Consider the following 4,697-nt stretch of genomic DNA (forward strand, 5'->3'; position numbering starts at 1 on the left):
TGCCAGCACTGACACAGTGTGGGTTCTTGAGGTACAGAAGAGGATCCATTTGTGAAGTTATGCCCTTAGATGTTCCCAGATAGCTTGGTTGGTTGCTTATCTCTTTAGTCCTTGCTACCCCATAAGGTGATGGCTTACTCTAAGTGGTCAGTGAAAGTAAGAATGTTCTTGTTGGGTTGTTATTTGTACCTGGGGATGCAGAGCCTGCCACCAGCTGTGTGCAGTGCTGTGGTGCCTGGCTCAGGCAAGCACTGACCCAGTGCTAAGCAGTGGGAGCTTACACTGTGTCATCTCTGTGCCCCATGCTCTGAGAGATGCTTCAGTTTTGTGCTGCAGGAAAGTGACATCTGGAGATGTGCTCCTCTGCTTTGTCTTCCATCCAAGGGAGGGCAGCACTCCAGAGCCCTGTGCTGCTGTTTGGGGGGGGCTGTCCCTGGGAAGAGCCATCCCCAGAGCCACTGGGACACGAGGTGCACACCCAGTCTGCTGCAAGGGCTGGCCCGGTGCTGGGACTTGGTGCTTTCTGGCCAAGTTTTAAGTCTGCCTGGTGTGCTGGGGGGGTGACATAAGTGTACCAAAGAAACCATGTTCTTTGCAAAACAGACCCAGAAGTCTATTTGTAGTAAATAAGGAATTCCATCATTCTCCCCTTATAGGCCTGATCTGGAGAGCTTGCACTTGTAACAGGCAGTCCTCTAACCCTTCCATAGCAGAAGGGGGAAGGCGTGTGCTTATTCAGCTGGGAGGTGATGTGATACTGCAGCTTTTTCCTCTGTAGCCTTCCTGGTGTGTTTCAGTCCATAAAACTGTAGAGCAGAAGAGGACAAAAATATGCATCTTGCAAAGGTGATGTCTGGTGTTAGGTGGCAGACAGGAATCATCAGTAACTTCCACCCTGCAGCATGCAAGGGGTATAATGATCCCCAGGCATCCCAGAGCGTCGCTTTGTCTCCATTGCATTGATAGCAGGGTTTCTGGGCTACACCAGTGTTACAAACAGGCTGTCGTTACGGGGTCTTAAGAAACCAGTCGGCTAATAGAGACAGAGTTTGTTTTCTGCTGTCTTCATTCCTTTTTTAAAAGCATAGGAAATAGTATCCATTCAGCTCAGGAGAAATGAGACTTTATTGGTAGAAATGGAGGAGTGGGGGAAGCAGAAGGCAACAGCAAATAGTTCTTTTTTTGGACGAAGGAGCACAGAGCACTGCAGCAGTGACATTTGTGCTTGTTGAGAGGCAGTGCCATGGCTGTAGGCAGCCTTTATCTGACACAGTAACAAAAGTTGAGTGTGGGATCTGCTACTGCCTCTTACTCCAGGAAAAACAATGACCACCAAAGCCTGCATTTGCTCAAGCAAGTCAAACACCTGGCAAGGGAAGTCTGGGCTGCACTTGCAGGGAGGCTGGGTGCAAAGGCACTCTCTGCACAGGCTGCCTGCAGAGCACGTCCCCAGACCAATGCTCCCAGTGCGTGGGGAAGCTGCAGGAGAAGCCTGCTGCTGCCTACAGGTCAGAGGCTCATCTGAATTACCATCCACGAGAAGCAATGAATGCTTACGAGTATCTTGCTGCAAACATTCTCTATTATATTTTGGTGACACATTCCCGTCGCTTAAGTTTCAAACAATGGCATTTCAGCTATTCCCACCTCGAATTCTCAGAACATGGCTTGCCTCTGATTTGTTGCGTGCTGCTTGCGGATACCCCTGGGGAGGGAGGTTGGATGATGCAGTTCACTTTTAGTAAGGATGATTCTTGGAGAAGATGCTGCAGAATAGAGGTTTGAAGTGTTTGTGTGCGTTTTTTGCTGCTGCAGGCCTTAATGCACAAGTTGCTTTTTCTCAATCTGAAAGGTCAGAGGGGAAAAATCTATAAGGGACTCAAATACCTAAATGTGTGTATGGAATACCAAGGAGGAAAAAAAAGGAAACATATTACAAGGTAGTCTTTTCTTGCTGGTAATCTTCTATTTTTAAAGGCATTCTTTGCTGTGCATTAATTGAAGCATAAACTGGCTGCTAAGCTTATCTTTACAAAGGAGGAACCGTTAATATTCTTCATTTTTGTGCTTCTTTTTATTAGCTTTGCTGCTAAGGCACAGCAACACCAGCTGAACCAATTAGCTGCCTAAAGTTTAAGGGCTATTAAACATGCTAAGAAATGCAATTCTTGAATGTGCGGTAATGAGATGCCTTAAAATGCAAGGGAGTGGGCAGATGCCATCAATCAAAGCGAATCCACCGGTGATACTCTCTTTAACATTTTATTGGTAACTATAAAGTGGAAGTAGACCGGCAGTGATCAGAATAGAAACCCTTTGATTAGAATTGGATTTGTTTTCCCGTTGCGCGGTTGAGGAGCGCTGCTCTGCAGGTGAGGGTGAGTGCTCCCTGGGAAAAACAAACAGAATTAAAGGAGGACATCATCCAGCTCAGATCCGGATAAATAAGCCCTGTGCTTCTCGGGGAAGGAAGGAGCCTGGCATTGCATGTTAGCAGCGTAAAAAGAGTGAAACAAATCTGACAACTGGAAACACTGTGTTTTAGGTGATGATGTTGATGTCGTTGCTTGAGACCCTGTAGTTTTGCTTTCAAGTCTGGACACAAAGAAATGAATTCTTGATGCTGCTGTTGTGCCATCACAAAATGGCTGAGGCTGGAGGGAAGATCGCCTGGTTCTGTTGGTGGGGCTGGAAGGTTCAGTGCTCGATGCAGTTCATTTCCCCAACACGTAGCAGTGGTGCTTGGTTGACTTGCAGCAGATATGGGTACCAGCTGGTGCTGTGGAGGCAGGGATGCTGCTCTGTGCCGGGAGGGAGCAGTGGGAGCACTCTGCTGGCCTGGAGCTGCCATGGGCTTTGTCAAGTGGGGCTGCTGAGTCAGTGTGTTTTCAAGTGACGCCTTCTGAGTGACGCGCTCCAAAGTTGCTTTAAAGGCTTTGAACTTACGGGGCTGCCTCCCCTGCTTTGAGACTGTACCGCTGGCCTTCGGACTTTCTTGCCCTGCTAAACCCCAGTTCAGCCCCAGCTCTCTTATAGGGGAGGGCTGTGGGGGTGGAATGGCTGACTGCTGGCCTCGGAGAGCTGTCGAGGCCTGGGGAAGGGGCTGTGTGTGTGCATGCTCTGTGCCCACCCTTGGGAAAGTCCCCGTGTTGGAGCCGTGCTGCTCCTGCAGCCTTCCATGGGAGACCCCACTGGTAGGGAGCACCGCTCACTGATTTTGGGCAGCCCTTCCTGGAGATTAACTCTGTAATAGGTGGACTACCGAAGACACCACTGTTGGGAAGGGGTAGCACCTCTGCCTCCAGATCCTGTGCTAGTTTCTGTGTGTTGTTATACTCAGCCTGCCTTGGCTCCCTCCCAGCTGCCTGCTCGTCACTGGGGGTGCAGCTGCTGCACATCTTCTGGTTCTCAGCCCCGTTCCCCCCACCAGGAGCTCCTGCTGGAGCACCACACCATTATGGTCATGCTCCTCACAGGCCTGAGCCACCTGGCACCCTACCAGCACGAGGTGGAACACGTCTTCAGCACACAAATGCTTCTCCAGCTGTTTTAGGCCCTTTGGAAGTGAAGGTTACTCTGTAATGCCTGTTGTTATGTTATTCTATTTCCAGGGAAACATTGGCAGCAGGAGCGTTGTCCTAGCAGGGCTGGCTAGGAATCAAGGCTGAGGTAGATGATGCTTGTAGAACAATCTGTGTTAGATGATGGCAGCTCAGTGTGCGTGGTGGGCTACCAGAGGTGACAGCTCACCAGCTCATTTTCTGGGACCAAGCTGCTTTGGCTCCATCTGGGTGTCCCTCCCCGAGCTGTGCTGCCTCCTGGAACCATCTCGTAATTTGATTTTAGTGAGAGGTGAGCTTACCTCTTTCAGAACTTCTGTCCCGTTCTGTGTGCTTGCTGACCTGGCCATCAGGGCTGCGTGGTGCCACCAATTCTTCAGACTCAGATACAAAGTACTGGCCGTGGGATGGAGGTGCCGATTCCCTTTGCCTCTCTCACAGCTCCAGCTCACATTGTGCTTTTACAAGAATGCTGAAAAATGTCCAGCAGCATTATTACTGCACACCCCAATGTACAGCAGGAGCACTCCACTGGCACAGCTCACCTTGCTCATCTCCTTGCCCTGCTTGGGTTTGCAAGGATGTGGGTGGACTGATGGAACCTAGTGGGGCTGTGCCCAAACAGATGCTCTAGGCAGGTGGGGCCGTCACTAATGTTTCCTGAAAGGAGCTTAGTGATCATCTGTGCTAATAAGATAATGGTGTCTCGTTCGTTTTGGTTTTTACATTGGGAAATTGCTGACTTGCATTGTCTGGGCTTCCAGTTAAATCTTTTCAGTTTATATCTCCCCTTAAAGATGGGGGGGGGGGGGGAACTAAGAGGAAAAGGCCATGATGGCTTAGATGTTGCTACCACTGTTCTCTGGATGCTGCTGCATCTTGCCCCACGTGCTGCTGTAGGGCCATTCCCTGGAGGAGGGCTCTGGGCCTCATCCCACCCCCAGCTCTCTGCTGAAAGGCCCTGGAGAACAGGGATTTCCTTCCTGCCATTAGAGAGAGCTCTCCAAAGATGTCCATGTGGGCATCAGTTGTGTATGCCATTCGGAAAACTTGGAAGTGACTTTTCTTCCCCTGTATAAAGGACATTCTTGAGATATAAACCCATGTTCCCCCCCCTTTAAAGAAGTAGCGGTTAAG

The sequence above is a fragment of the Numida meleagris genome, chromosome 7, assembly GCF_002078875.1.
Source record: "Numida meleagris isolate 19003 breed g44 Domestic line chromosome 7, NumMel1.0, whole genome shotgun sequence".
NCBI lineage: Eukaryota > Metazoa > Chordata > Aves > Galliformes > Numididae > Numida > Numida meleagris.